Below are 16,370 nucleotides of genomic sequence, written 5' to 3' on the forward strand. Positions count from 1 at the left end.
GTAAACAAAGTCATGGACAACCTCCAGTTCATGCGCAGAGATTGTAATGCAGGGAGGTGAGTCCACATCCTGAACCATGACCTGTGTTTTCTTCAGGCTGATCATCAGTCCAAAATCTTGGCAGGCCTTGCTAAAAAAAATCATGAGCTGCTGGAGATCTTTGGCAGAGTGGGTAGTGACAGCTGCATTGTTGGCCAAGAGGAAGTCACGCAGACATTTCAGCTGGACTTTGGACTTTGCTCTCAGTCTGGAGAGGTTAAAGAGCTTTCCGTCTGATCTGGTCCGGAGATAGATGCCTTCTGTTGCAGTTCCAAAGGCATGCTTCAGCAGGACAGCAAAGAAAATCCCAAACAAGGTTGGTGCAAGAACACAACCCTGCTTCACTCCGCTTCGGATGTCAAAGGGGTCTGATGTGGAGCCATCAAAGACAACAGTGCCCTTCATGTCCTTGTGGAAAGATCTGATGATGCTGAGGAGCCTGAGCCTGGACAATTTTTGAAGAATACAAACATATATCAGAAACTCTTGAACTAATATCAATAAATAATGGAAAAAGATTTGCTGGGGAAGATGTGGTTCTTAGCACTGGTCTCCATCTTATAACGCAGAAGCCAGAGTTTAGATTTTGTCTGGTGGTAATGAAAAATATGTTGGAAATTCTTTCTCCAGTAGATAAGGGAATCCAAAGTCATGACATTTCCTTGGAGCAGGCCTATAACTTAATTCAAGTTACAGAAAGTTTACTAGAAGACTTAAGAAACAGTGAGACTTTGAAATCAATTATGCAGGAAACATCAAAACTGGTTAAAGAGGAAGAAGTAAAAATGCCAAGGAAAAGGAAATTTAATTCCTTACTTGATGATTATGTGGTGTCTGAAACAACAGGTAATAGAGCATCATGTAGTGACACCCACAGTAAGTATGCTTCTGACTTTTTTTGAAATTCTGGATGTAGTGCTAGCTGAAATAAAAAGAAGATTCCACGACAATGAAGGCAATAATTGCAGCAGAAAATTTAGATGATGAAAGTGGTAGGCTTAATTCTCTAAAAAATTTCAATATTACCTTTCCAAGTAAAGAAGAAATGAAAGTAGTAAAACATTTCCTTGAGACGAACAAATTTGAAAAGCAAAATTTCTTCAGTGAAATATACAAACACCAGAGTGCCTTTGAAGATTGTTACAGTATGTTAGCAGCAGTAAGAACTTTTGCATGTAGCACAGCAGTTTGTGAATCGACCTTCTCAGTGCTTACACGAATTAACAGACCTCAAAGTCTATCAATGTCTCACTCAAGAATGGCTAATTTAGTATACCTAGCTTTTGAGCTAAAGAGAACCAAGAATTTAAGTGTGGAAAAGGTTCTAAGAAGATTCAGTTCTCAGAAAGATAGGAGAATTCAGCTCTACTCGGTAGTTTCAAATCTTCTGTACCTTGCTTTTTAAAAGCAATGAATAATGTAAAAAACTAATATTCCATGGCATTGCTATATTTTACTTCAATATCTTTCCTTTTGCTTTTAGGTAAAGTAAATTTACTTTTGCCATCAGCAAATGAAAGGCTTTCAATACAAGTAAATGCTACCTGTATCATAGTGTTATGTTTTACTTTTGCAGTGTTGCAAGTCTGTGTATTGCACTGGTGTCCAAAATGAAAGGACAAGTTGCATGTTATTTCTATGTAGACAAATAGATTTGACATTGCATACAGAGATGCATTTATTCTATGCAGATCAGTATTAGATTGCTTTACAGATAATGAATGCATCTTTCCAAAAAACAAAAATCAACCCAAAATATTTCCTCCTAATGAAATTTGGGTTAATTATGGGTCGTTTCTCCATACTTATCCATTTTGCACACCAGTATAGATACATAATTGCCCCCCTCCTGAAAAAGTGGTTGCCCCCACATCTCTAGAATCCTGGCTACAGGCCTGCATATTACTCTTATTCATAAAAGGGGCCTATTACTATTTCCATTTTACAGCTGACCAAATGATGCTGACAGAGAAGGGGCTCATTGCAAAATCATGCAAGTATTGGGATTTTGATCTTAGGGTCATTCCAAATAACGGGAAAGAACAGATATTGTTTTTATGCTGTACTAATCTAGTATTGTGTAGCTTGCAGGGATAGGCATCCCCACATTGTGCAGTGGGCACCTGCTGTAGTTACTGGGCTTAGTGATAGACGCTGGGGGTCTACCAGTACCCAATCTTCTAACTAACTTTAAAAATACATTTTAAGAGTTCAGGAAATGTTGTGGGCATGCAATGGGAAATGCCCCCTCATCATCACCAACATGCCAGAGGCATCAGGCAGTACCAACCAGGTGCATAGGACACTTGCAAATCCACTTCCTGCCAAGCATTCAGTATACTACATGGCAAGAGTTGGCAGTGGGATAATTCTGCTTAAACTCTCTGCAACCCTGGAGAGCTGCTGCTAGCAGTGTAAACAATATTGAGCCAGAAGGAGCAGTGGTCTGACCGCGCAATCCGATGCATGTCTACTCAGAAGTAAGTATCATTGTGCTCAATGGGGCTTACTCCCATGAAGGTGTAAGGAAGACCTCGGGCAGGAGGTCTGGTCTAGAGGGTAGAGCCTCCGTCTGCCTGAAGATAACATCCACAAGGTCGCCAGTTCGAGGCCACCGGCACCGTGCGACCTTGAAGCAGCTGACAAGCTGAAGCTGAGCTATTCCATCTGCTCTGAGTGTGGGAGGATGGAGGCCAGAATGTGAAGCCAGATCGGAATGAAACACCTGAATGTAGTGGTTCTTGAAAGAAAGAACCTTCTTTCAAATTGTAAAAATCCCTATTTAATAAGGGATTTAAATAAAGCCTGCCTATGTAAACCGCCTTGAATAAAGTCTTGAATAAAGACCAAGAAAGGCGGTATATAAATACATATTATTATTATTAAGGTGTGGATAGGATTGGAGCCTGTCTCAGTAGAAAACAGCTTCATATAAATCTCTGGGCCCAATCCCACCCAACTTTCAGCACCGATACGGTTGTGCCAATGGGGTGTCCACTGCATCCTATGGTGGTGGGGTAGTCACAGAGACCTCTTTGAGGTAAGGAAATGTTTGTTCCCTTACCTGGGGCTGCATTTTGGGTGCACTGCTCAGTCTCAAAAGAAGTGAAAAGAAGGATCACAGAAATTGAATCAACATGTTCACAAATTGGCATAGGCTGAGAGCCTACTTCCTATATCACAAACCTAGTATCAGAAGTGTTGCATCATTGTGTTGTTTTGTCCTTTCAACCACTTCTGAGAACTTATGTGGAAGGGTGGCTCATACATTTTTGAAATAAACAACATTAAAGAGGGAGAAGCCCATGCTGTGATTAAGTGGTGACAAGCTGTAGCGTGACCTCATCGCGTGTGACCAGGGCCAGTGATACTATTTTTGCTGTGTAGGAAGCAGTAGCTGCCATGCCACAACAGGGCCATTAGTGCACAATAAAGTCTATTTATCCTACAAAATGAATATATTTGAAAATAGTGTGTGTGGGGGGGGGGAGGAAATCCCTTTCAAATCTAATGCGAGGCTCGTGATGTAAATAAACCAGCGGAACCATTTACATCCAAATTCATTTCCTAATTTTTATCATTCCTTTCCACAGACATAAAGCTCAATTCACAGCCTGATGACAGTCACACGCCATTACATTTCTGGGCCCTGATTCACAGCCCAATCCTAATGGCAGTGCTGCCACCGGGTGCAGCACTGCCATAGTAGCTACTGCTGCATTCTGTGGCCATGCAGCAGTCTCCTTGGGGGAAGGGGACTTTCAACCCCTTCCCCCAGGGAAAGTCCCAAACCTCACAACGGGGCTTCTTAAACCTGCTCTTGACAGACTTGGTGCAGACTTGAGACACCCTGTGTCGGGCTGGAAGGCCCAACATGGAGTTCAGGATCTGGTGAAGCAGAGGGCCTTTCTTCCTGTACCCCACCGTGCTTCGTCTCTCTGTTCTGCCCTCCCCACCCCATTCCATCCACTCCCTGCCTTCCCCCCGCCCAATACTTACTGCCAGCCAGTGCTGCTGGAGTGCTGGCCGGGTCTCCAAATGGCATTGAGGTTCAGCGGCGGTGGCCCCGCTAGGTGCTGCAGTCATGCCAGATGGCATACACCCAGATTGGGCTCTCAGTAATCAGCACTGGTGTTAGCCCTATAATCTCACATAATCCCTTGTTTCCCGGGGGATTCAGTACTGTTAATACAAGGTTGCAAAGGATAAAAAAGACCTGAGAAAAGCCGGATGAAAGGCGCATATTTGGGCATAATCCTCTTACAGACTGGAGACTTTGCAGTAGTATCATGGCATAAGGATGCTAGGTGATGACTACAGTTGAAAGCTAAGTGAACCTCTGTTTAACCTCTATAGTTTTTCTCAGGCTTCCTAGAAGGGTCAGAGCCCTCAATCTGCAGCACATTCACATGTCAGAAAGCTATGTTTTAAATCACTGCTGGGCTTGCCCACATAACTAACTTGGTCCAGCATCAGATAAGGATGCTTTTATTGTCAGCATGACTGAAGCACACTAACTGAAGTGCGTGAGAGTGGAGTGGAAATGCCACAGTAGCCTGATGTTAGAACAGCACATCACAAGCAGTCTTTGGAACACTTACTGGTGGAGTGCCCTTCAGTCAAGGGTAAACAAAATAGTTGGGATATTCAATGGCAGGCAAGACTAGAAAAACAGGATCATTGCCTGAACGCTCTAATGAATTTTAAAGGTTTCTTCCCCCCACTAATACAGTGTGGGTAGTAATTTTTGGTTCTAAAAAGCAAGCAGTTGTTTGTCTGATCTCTTTCATTAATACATTTAAAGAAAACTGAAACTATTACCACACAGAAATTACTACTAACAAAAATAAGGACAGTGCAACCTTGATATGGTGTGCCCCATTATTACTGTGGTGTAAGATATGCCTAGATGGACATGTCCCCTGTTTTGCGTTTCCCAGTCCAAGCTTTCCTTGGAGAATTTATGCCCACTCTAAGCTAATTAGTTCCCCTTCATTCCCCAACAATGGCCCCAGTTCTCCACTATAGCACTGCTGGACCCCACCACCAGAGTAGCTTACCTGTTCAACCTGCAGAGGTCCTCCTTCCTCTCCTCTCCTCTCCTGCCAACAGCTTCTCTAGCCACTACAGCAACACTTTGATCCTCAGCCAGTCTTGGGCGTGGCAGCCACACACCAGTCTCCAGTGTCTCCAGCAGTCAATGCTCCAGCAATCTCCAATGTCTATTCACCCATCTGTCCTTTAGTCAGTTGTCCATCAGCAGTTCCAGTAGTCCATCAGCCATTAGTTCCTCAGTGCATTAATCCATCAGTTCAGCTTCCTCCCTTCCTCCCTCAAGCTTTCCTCCTTCTACTACCCACACCCCTTTCCTTCAAGCAGGTGCTGCTTTTATCCCTGAGGGCCCTATTGCCTTTGAATGGCTGTAGCTGTTCAGCACACTCCCTGCAATCCAAGGCCCTGGTGTTAACCCCATGCTTGCCTACCAGAGTAAGGGACCACAGTTGACACCACACCCTATCTCCTTGAGGAATCTTGTGCATTTCCATTACATCCCCCAAGACGGATATATATTTTAGTTTTTGTCTCATTTACACTTTGGGCAGCTTATATCATGGGTGTTAAAGTTGTCCCCCAATGTTCATGTTACATTGAGATTCACTGTATAAAGAACATAATAAGAACATATTTATTGTAAAGGCAATTAAGAAGTGGAATAATGAGACAACTAACCAAGGATGTGGATTTTAAGTGTTGCCCATGCCAGCTTGCTTTGAGTTCTATCATGGCTTGGACTTAAACACAAAAATCCTAAACACATAATAATAACTAGGTATTTACATACCGCCTTTCTGGTCATCGGATTACTCCTCTGACTTTATTCAAGGCGGTTTACATAGGCAGGTGTTTCTAAACCCCTCAAGGAGATTTTTACAATCATAGTGGTTCTCTCTTTCAAGAATCAACAACATTTCAGAATGGATCTTCCTGGTTTGGTCTCACTTCTGGCCTCCAGTTCTCCCAGGCAGGCTGACAAGCACCTCCGTCTCTCACTTGGAGGGTAGCCAAGACGCTTCTTGCTCACCCCAAGAGCAGGTGGAATCACTCAGCTGGGCTTGTCAGCTGCTTCAAGGTCTTGCCATTCTCAGCTGTTCAGGGAGCTGCTGGTGTCCTCGAACTGGCGACCTTCTGATGTTATCTTTTGGCTAACGGAGGCTCTACCCTCTAGACCAGACCTCCTGCCCATTTCATTTGCTTTTATTTTTGTTTCATTTTAAGTATTCCCTGTTGGTTGTGGTCAGGGTGACCAGATACAATGAAGGGCAGAATGCCCATACCTTTAACTGTTTTAGAGAAGAGGGAATTTTGGCAGGTGTAGCTCAACATGGAAGTGTTTGAAAAGCTGAACCTGCCAAAATTCCCTCTTCTCTACAAAAGGTATAGGTGCATCTGGTTACCCTGGTTGTGTTACCCATTCAGAAGTCTATGGTGATCTGACCATTTTTGGGAATTTGACCAGCCATGGGGAGGCTCATGCCACCTCACTATTATAAATATTTTACTGGCTCTGGGTCAATTTCTGAAGACAATTCAAGATGGTGGTCATTACTTTTAAAACCCTAAATGTCTTAGGACCACCTCCCCCCAAATGAAACAGGCCATCTTTTCAGGTGTCCTGGACAGCACCCTCCTTCACAGTCCACTGTCAGATGTTAGGCTGATAGTGGCAAGAAGAGGGCCTTCTCTGTGAAACTTGCAAGCATGCATGTGTGTATAGCTGCCACTAATATATCTATGTGGAATTGAGAGACCCTGTCTTTTCTGATTTTGAATCCTTGTTTGATATTTTCGTTCAGTGTCAGCCACCTTAGGCACTTCCTGATTGGCAGGAAATGGTGGGATAAAAATACTTTAAATAAATAATTATTTGTTTAATTATTTATTGCAAATAAATAATTGCAGTGAGGGTCATTTGAGATGGAAAGGAAGAGTACAAATATTTAAAATATGATAAGTAACAACATTTTAGAAATGACAACAAATCAGCTCGAGCAAATGTGGACTCTGAATTCAGATACTGTGGTCTGGAGGTTGAGCTGTCACCTTGCCGGGCAGCCCAATCCCGAGCTGCCCAGGGCACGCGGCTGCAGCGGTGCCAAGAACAGCTCCCGCTGCATCTGCGTGCCTCGGCCTGCCAAGGCAGTGCCTTGGGAGAAGGGGACTTTCGTCCCCGTCTCCCAGGTAAGGGAAGCAGCCCTGCAATGGGGCTACTCACATTACTGTTCATGTAGAGCGCCAAGCCCCACACTAACGCTTTCGATCAGGTGGAGCGGAGCTCAATGGGACCCGCCTCCCTCCCCCCTGGCATGCCTCCTGCCCTACTTCTCCAACTCCCACCTCCCTGTCGTGCCTCCTCCCTGCCCTCTCTCCACCCTCTTCCTGCCTCCTGCCTCCCCGGAACGCCTCCTCCCCACCCCTGCTTACCTGCTTGGCAGTCCATGAGATGCTTAGCAATGGAGGACGGGCACCCACCCAGTGCTAGCCCAGCACTGGGTTAGCATGGGCACTGGCTGTCCTATCCCAATTTTCCTTATCCTGCCAACTACGCCAATTTGTCCCATCCAAATATTCTAACTCCCTCTTAATGCCCTCTTTTTGGCTAATTAATTCCTTTTCCTAGAACAGCTATGGTGTGCAAAGAAGTGAACAGAATTCCTTATCAGTTGAGCAATTAATAAGAATTTATTGCTACCAACACACACACTCCCTGCAAGTCCTCTTGTCCAGAGGCTTCCCCTCCCCAAAACTCCACAGTGGGTAAAGGTCCAAAGCCTCCAGTCCAAGTCCAATCTAATCTCCAAAGCACTATCCAGTCTTCTGAAGCAGAGTCCCTCCTCTCCAGCAGTGTTCTCTCCAGCAGAGTGTCTCCTCCAGCAAGGTCCTGGCAGTCCTCTCTTCTGTGTCCTCCAGCAGGGTCCTGGCAGTCCCCTTCTCCCATAGGTCTGGGTCAGGTAGCTCTGTCTGGTCAGGTTCCCTCTGGGTCAGGTAGCCCTTGGTCAGGTCACATCTCCCTCTGGGTCAGAGTAGCCCTGTTGCCTTCTGAAGCTGCCTTTTATCCTTGCATGTCCCATTAAGTCCAAATTAGGCTCAGGTGAGCCATCTCTTCAGTCCATGTCCATTCAAAGTCCCATCAAGGTCAAATGAAGCTCAGGTGTCCATCAGAGTCTCCATTGGCCTTGATTGATTACAGGCTGTGGAGCCAGCCCTGCCCTTCCCAGAGCTGTCAAATAGCTGTCAAAACATGGAATCGCTGTCAACACCATATCAACCACCTGATGATCTTCCATTACACTGGCCCAGCGGTAAGCCTCACAGACGTACCTTATGGCACGTTTGCAACAGTGCGCTCTGGCAGAAAGCTGGAGCACTGAGCTCAGGATTGGGCTCTCAAAAAGCTAAGCAGGATCAGTTGCTTAGGTGGGAGATGGACAGCCCAATCCTATCCACACTTTCCTGGGAGTAAACCCCATTGACTCAAATGGGACTTACTTCTGAGTAGACATGCATAGGATTGGGCTGTGAGGCCACCGGTACATCTGTGTGGAAGAGTGGAGTGTGTAGAAGTCTGTTGACAAAAAAATAGCTAACAGCCTTGAGAAGCCAGTCTGAAGCTTTGTGTGCAGCTGCCTGCAAGAGCTTGGAAAGTGCAAGAGCCAACAGCCAGGATGACGACTGTGCCATGAAGGGAAACACCTGGAGAAATGGAGGTTCTGTGAGATGGTCTCATGGGAATAATACTTGTAAAAATCCCACTGGAAAGTTGGGTTTATGTTCACCCTGCCTCTGCATACTGCCTTGAGTCTATGAGAAATAAATAAATATTGGACAAAGTATGAGGAGCATCATTTCAAAAGCATCCAGTTTCTGTCATCTTCAGCTGACAATTGACCCCCAGCATTACAAGACAGGGAATCTGTGTGACATGATTAACTGTACTTTAATTCAAACATCAACACACTTCAGTTTAAGTTGACATTTAAGAGGCTTTCAATTTTCTCTCATGTTCCAAAAGCATGGAATTGGAATTTAAGATGGTCACTTTAAATTCCACACAACATTAGCAGTACAGACTTTTGTACGGTTTTGCATATTATGCTGGTTTTACAAATTAGGCTCCCTCAGGCCCAAATCCTAACCCACATTCCAGCACTGGCATAGCGGTGCCAATGGGACGTGCGCTGCATCCTGCAGTTGGGTGTCACTCATGGAGGCCTCCTCAAAGTAAGGGAATGTTTGTTCCCTTGCCACAGACTGCATTATGTCGGTGCTGGAAAGTGGGTTAGGATAGAGCCCACAGTTACATATTGCCTTGGTCTTTTAGCTCAACACTAGGCTTGGGATGAATGTGTCAGATTCAACAGGTAACGTTTCACCAATTTTTTGATGGAGTTGCAATTGATGAATGTCTGATAAGAATGAAAAAGAAAAAAACTGTTGGATAAGTCCACAAACCCATCTACTTCTGCATTCTGTTTCCTACCACCGCCCATCAGCTTAAAGGTGGCTAAGGTGCCCCAAGTCACAGTCATCATCTGAGCATTTTGAAGCAGTGCTGGGTTCAGGAGCACCCCCAGACTAGTCTTCAGAGGGGATGCCACTGCACCAAAAAAGACTGACAATCCATAACACATAGCATTAGTCCAGTGTCTCTCAACCAGTGGTGCGTGTGCCACGGGTAGTACTTGAGGTGGTTATGGTACTACACACAGAACCCTTGCCTGGCAGCAAGACCAGCAATGCAAAGAGATAGTAGGAGGCTTGGTGGGCAAAGCTTCAGTGTGCATGTTTCCCACACTCAAAAAGTCCACACTTAGCCTCTTACTGGTGTTTGTCATGAGTTGTCAAGGGATCTAGAAGTAACTGGCGATGACATCATTGCCAGTTATTTCTGGTGGCACTTCCAATAGATGGACCATGCAAAGTGGTATGGCAGGGGACAAACATTGAGAAACGCTGCATTAGACTCTTGACTAATGGCGCCTCTGCCATGCCCTGCTCTCTCCGCTAGGACACTCTAGGAATGAAGGTGTCCTGCTATTCCTGAAGCACCTAGGTGAGCAGTGGCAATGCCAAGGGGAGCTTTCTAAAGTAGGGGTTTAATTGACTAATGTGGGGGAAAGGATGTTTGGATTTAACTGACGTTTGGCACTAAGGGATTTTTCCCCCCCACTTAGTTGAACCCCCCAAGGTTTTATTGTAGTGTGTTTCTGTACATGCCTTCCTAAAACTTCCTGCCTAAGTTATAGGCTTTTACTGTCTAGCATTAATTAGCATACATTATTAAGACATTACAATGATAATTAACTTAACTTGCAAATTAACAAGTTAGCAATTAGCAAATCTACATTAGATGTAGATGATATTTAATATTTTCCATGTGACCCCAAACTAAAGTGGTTGGTTCAAATATACTGAACCTGCAAGTTGCCCAGGCTGCACTCCTAACCATACTTTCCTGAGAGTAAGCCCCATTGAATAAAATAGGACTTACTTCTGAGTAGACCTGGTTAGGATTGTGCCCCCATTCTGTAACAACTTCGGTTCTGGCTGAGCCAGCACTGCAAAAAAGAATGGGGTGATTTGACTTCCTAGGATTCCTACTGTACAGCATGAGACCTCTGGCTTTCCCATCATACTCTTAGGTGCCTTAGCAATGCTGACAAATAGCCTCTGGCATTTTAAAAGTTCACTAATTATAAGTTAAATTTGGTTTGAGACAATGAATAGGGACAATGTTTCTTTACTCCTCCATAGTCTCTGCCAGGTGGGACTCAGCATTCAGGGGTTATCACAGAGCAAATTCCGGAAAACAGCGATTAGAACAAAGACTCCATGGGTGGAACTGCACTCACATTGGTGGCTACACTGGATGAACACTGTTTTAGGCCACAAGGCATGGATAATAGAAATGCACATTCTGTTTAAAATGAAGACTCCTACCACCTGCTTTTTTTCATTGCCTATTTCAGTTCGCATTCAAATGTGCCCTTAGCTATGGATGTGCTTCCCAGCTCTTAAAGTCTTTCATCTGTTCAGTGTTCTTCTTACGCCAATCACCTGCCCTCAAACATTCCTCCCCCCTGCACCCTTTCTGAATCATTTAATGCCTTGATGCAGTTTATATTTTCAAGGTGAGGGAGGCACCAGTTTGATTGAGCTTGAAAGATTCATGTTTACAGCCCAGTCACTTTTCCTTGTGAAGCGCTTGAAAAACATATAGTAACTTAGTGGCACATTTTTATTATATTATAGTGAGTGTTTTATGTATTTATTTTTTTTCCCCTCTCATGTTGGGTCCCTAATATGTAAATTGGCCCATAAAGGTTTTAGAAATTATGATTGCAGGAGAAAAAAACAAAAGCAGAATATGTTGTTATTGCTATTATTATGAAGAATGTGTACCTTCAGTTTTTCAAGGCTCTCAAGGTGGTTTACACAGCCAAATAATAAACAAAAATGAGAGAGAGAGAGAGAGAGAGAGAGAGAGAGAGAGAGAGTAGTTTCCTGGCCAAAGGGGTTCACAATGTAGAAGATGAGACAAGGAAATACCAGCAATAACCACTGGGAGAGGCAGAAAGCTTGTTTGTGTACATTTTTGCTTGGCCATTGGCTAGCAGACAAAGGAGCCCATCTTTCTGACCTCACATGGAGCAATGCAATGTATAACTGCCATCTGAGACCTGGCTCTAGCATGCTGCTTTCACATAGCCAGTGCTATCTTCTTGGCAAACCAACAGGACATCACAGTCCTGAGATTGTGACAAGAACGTGATCCTAAATATACTGATCCATATTTACAGATCAACCATCCATGTATATTGTACACAGACTGCACCTGCACTGCATAGAAGATGTAGATAACTGGACCAGATACAATGATGGTACACATATGTACATTGGACCTTTCATGTGAATCTTACGTACAGTGATCACAGAATTAAGAAAAGCTAGAGTCACTGCCTAACTCTAGGTTTTTCTTACTGAACTGCTCAGCTGCCACAGAGCAGCCAATGTGGGCATGGATTGTCCATGGCAAAGTCCCAGGAAGACCATGGCCCCCGAGCATGTTCTGGCAGGCTCACTCTCTGGAGTTATCCCTAGTATTTAGGATCACACAGCGCAGTCACTGGGCAGCTTTAATATAGAATTTGTCATATCCGGCTGGTGCAAAAACCTCCTGCTGATTTTCATAACTGGCAGAAAAATTCTTTGTGAGCTTATCAAGTATGTTGTGCTTTTTCTTCCTTCTCTGCTTGCCAGAAAAGTCTTCGTTGTAGTAAAAGACAGTAGGACTCTCTGGAGTGAGTCAAAGCAGCCTACCTGTAAGTTACTCCTAGATCTGTGCTCACACAATGAAAGCAAACACACACACATACACATGGGTGGGGGTGGAAGCAGTTGTCATTCCATTGCCTCTCACATCCTTTGACTACAATATGAAAAGGTTCTAGAACCTGGGTTGTTTGGTCATACAAGAAATGTGGGTGCCTGATAGTGCACCCAGTGGGTGTGGCAGCAAACCTGTAACGACTACACCATGTAAAAAATTTAATAAAAAGTTAATAAAATCCAACTGGAACTAGATTTTAATAGGATGTTTGAACCAATCTGTCTGTCTAGGAAAAAATAACAAATGTTTTACAGTCTTTCTGGAACTATACAATGTCAGAATGTTGGTTGAGGATCATGTGATCAAATATTTCCCTATGTAAACACACACGTGCAGAGCATTCTGCTCGTAGCAAACTAACAGCCCAATCCTATTCTGTGCTTGCACAGCAGGGCCACATGTCCCGCTCTGTATCCAGAGCTGAAATTGGGCAGGCCAGAGGTCTCCTCGTGGTAAGGAAACATTTGTTCCCTTACCCCGTGTTGAGCCCCAGCCTACCCAACGGGGCCATTCAGATCTGCACTAGTAAAATTGCTGGTGCATGTTTAAGAAGCCGCAAGTGAAGCTTTCAGGCCTGGGAGATGAGGTTACGATATGGCAGAGACCTAATCCTCCAACCTAGCCCCCTCCTGGGCCTGGAAGCCCCCTCCTTGCCCTCCCCTGCACCAAAACACCTCCTCCCTGCTTCTGTTCCACCCTCCCTCCATCCTTCTACTGCCCCATACAGCAGTTACCTGCCTTGGCAGCTGTTGGGCTGGATTCAGCATTGACGGGAAAGTGTAGGCCTTCCCATCTATGCTGTCTATTCACAAGTGCTTCATTTGCGATGGCTAGCACCAGCACAGTGACTCAATGGGATTGGGCAATAAAACATCAGCAAGAAGTCCATACTGGCACTCTTCTCCCTAGCTTTCCCCAAATGGAATTTAGGAATAGTGAGTAATCATTCAATCCCCCACCTGTGGTTGTGGTTGGCAACCTTCAGTCTCGAAAGACTATGGTATAAGCCTACAGCACCAGGTATTCCCAGGTGGTCTCCCATCCAAGTACTAACCAGGCCTAACCCTGCTTAGCTTCTGAGTTCAGACGAGATCAGGCACAGAAGGAAGAATGCACTATTTTCCCCCCTGAACATGTAGATGGGCTGTAAATTAGTCCTTACAACCAAGTTCTTTTATGTGCAATAGCCAGAAGATTGTCTATACCTCTCCCTACTTAAGAACATTCAACTTAAGAACTTTCAAGGTACAAACGTGCCTGGTCACATGTTCATAGATGGTGTTAGTGCCCAAACATTCTCTATCTTATTCCAGCCAGCAAGCCTCATTAGCCTGCTCTTTGTCTGTTTTCTGGTACTCTTTTGTATTCTGTTCATTTTCTCTAGTGCATTGTTTTTGAAATGGTGGGTCGGGACCCACTAGATGGGCCGTGAGCCAATTTCAGGTGGGTCTCCATTCATTTCCATGTGTATTTTATTTTTAATACGAGTATATTAGACTTGATGCTACCATGGTACTTGACTACATTTGGGGAATGTTACAGATCTGTACTTTTAACAGGCTACTATATATATGCTTTTAACAATGATAGACAATGAGGCTTACTCCCAGGTAAGTGTGGATAGAATTGCAGCCTTTGGGATGTTTGGGGAATTTCTTTTAAACAGGTCTACAACTGCTTGGGAGGGTTAGCTAAAATTTATTGTAAATAAATTTATAAACATTGTAAACTTCTTATTTACTTGCTTTATTAATAAATAGATTTGATTTTGTCGTATGGGGGGGTGTTAAAATTTTTCCTATTTAATGGTGTCTCTTCCAGCCATGACATCACTTCCAGGTTAATGATATCACTTCTGGTGGGTCCCGACAGATTGTCATTCTAAAAAGTGGGTCCCAGTGCTAACAAGTTTGAGAGCCGATGCTCCAGTGGCTTTTTGCTAACTCATTGAGGGTCCAATCCTATCCAACTTTCCAGCACTTGTACAGCCTCAATGCAGCCCCAAAGTAAGGGAACAAATGTTCCCTTACCTTGAGGAAGCCTTTGTGACTGCCTCCCCACCACAGGATGCAGCACATGCCCCACTGGCATGGCTGCACTGGCACTAGAAAATTGGATAGGATTGGGCCCTTAGTTGAGAACCTATTATTGTAAATGAGGGTACAAAGCCATGGCCAAAAGAAACGTTTGACTCAGATCTTGGTATATCAACTTTTACATTTACTGAAGGCAGAATACAGATAATCCATGGGAGAATGGAAAGGTAGTTGAGTCTCTTCTATAAACAGTTAACATCTAGCATGATAAATTTCATGATGTGTGTCCAGTATGAAGCCGTAGAGATAAATAAGTACAGCATTTGATCCATGTGATAATAAATGAATGTTGACAGGGAAGAGTCTTCATTTAACAAGGAAAATGCCACAAGATGTCCCAGGTGATGATGGTAATAGAAAAGGGTAGAGGCAACATAATTAAATTGTATTACCACACAAATAGATATAATCAAACTCCTTGCATAAACCATAAAACGCACATATCACTTCCAATCAGCAGAAAACATTGGATAGCTGTTTTTATAGGTATTAATTTGGACCTTTAGGAAATAATTTGTATAATATGATTTGAAGGAAAATTATTGAGGAAATTATTGAGGAAGATAATGCACCCAGTCTCAAATGGTTAATCTTGTTCAGAGCCAAATAATTATTCTTGGTGCTGAGTAGAGGATAATTTACTACCGCAGGGAAGTGCAAAAAGTCAAATATGTCCTTGCCAAAAAAAGAAAAAAATATTAAACTTGAATATAAATCAGACCTCATTTATGAAGACTTGCACCTTAGTGTGTCTTGAGCCATGGCATGTTCATTGTCGAGTCAAAAAGACAGTCAATTTAAGGATATTTTCTCAGCTGACTGACAGTCAGTGAAGGACTGTTGACAGCTGCATTTGAGCTTTGGGGAACTCAGTGAAAAATCCCAGGGGGATACACTGTTATCTGCCACAGTCACACAGTGAGCTCCACGCTGAGGTCAGGAGGGGATCTGTTATCCATTTTGAGAGAATCAAGGAACTACAGGGTAGGCAGAGACCTAGACCTTGTCTGATCTGATCCTGAGTCAAGGTAATTGCTGTTTCTGCTTCTGAAGAAATCATTTTGGGCTGATCATAGGAGCTCAGGAAAATGTATGGGGATTCGGATTATAATATTATGTAATCGGCTTATAATATAGGCTAGAAGGAGATGCTCGTATGAAGTCAGACCATCTAGCGGAAGACAGTCTGACTAACTGAAGCTCTCCAGGGGCTTCAAGACATCTCAGGCAGTGGCCTCTCCCAATCCTGAGACCTGAGATTATTCTAAATGGCGATGGCATGTCCAAGATTTAACTTTCCATTTCATACACATTTTGCTTTGTTTTAAAATCTGCTCCTTGCAGATTGCCATTCACTCTCTTTACAGTTCCTCAGCCCTCGTCACAGTTGTTACGCGTCAGTTTGAGAGAGGACCAGGGAAAGTGAGGAAGACGTGAGGAGGGAGCTTGGGAGGTGAGGGCCCAATCTCATCCAACTTTCCAGCACTGGTACACTCGTAATGCAGCCCCAGGCTAAGGGAACAAATGTTCCCATACTTTGAGGAGGCCTCCAAGACTGCCTCCCTACCACAAGATGCCCCACTGGCACAGCTGCACCAGCGCTAGAAAATTGGGTAGGATTTGGCCCTGAGGCAAAGAGATTGGCTCTTAAAGGAGAGAGAAGTCTGGATTTCTGAACCCTGGCAGAGAACATGGAGGAGGAAGTTTGAGTGATGCCATGATAGTATCAGCAGAGGGTCCCCAGTGAGGTAAATTTATTTTTATTAATTTGTAACCCAAAACAGCTA

General features: G+C 44.0%; 1 pseudogene; it reads right to left on the minus strand.

Moving 5' to 3' along the window:
• Positions 1-13,492: 13,492 nt before the first annotated feature.
• On the minus strand, positions 13,493-13,610 carry LOC136638248 (5S ribosomal RNA; annotated as a pseudogene).
• Between the last annotated feature and the right edge of the window lie 2,760 nt (positions 13,611-16,370).

This window comes from Tiliqua scincoides, chromosome 1 (genome assembly GCF_035046505.1).
Source record: "Tiliqua scincoides isolate rTilSci1 chromosome 1, rTilSci1.hap2, whole genome shotgun sequence".
Classification (NCBI taxonomy): Eukaryota; Metazoa; Chordata; class Lepidosauria; order Squamata; family Scincidae; genus Tiliqua; species Tiliqua scincoides.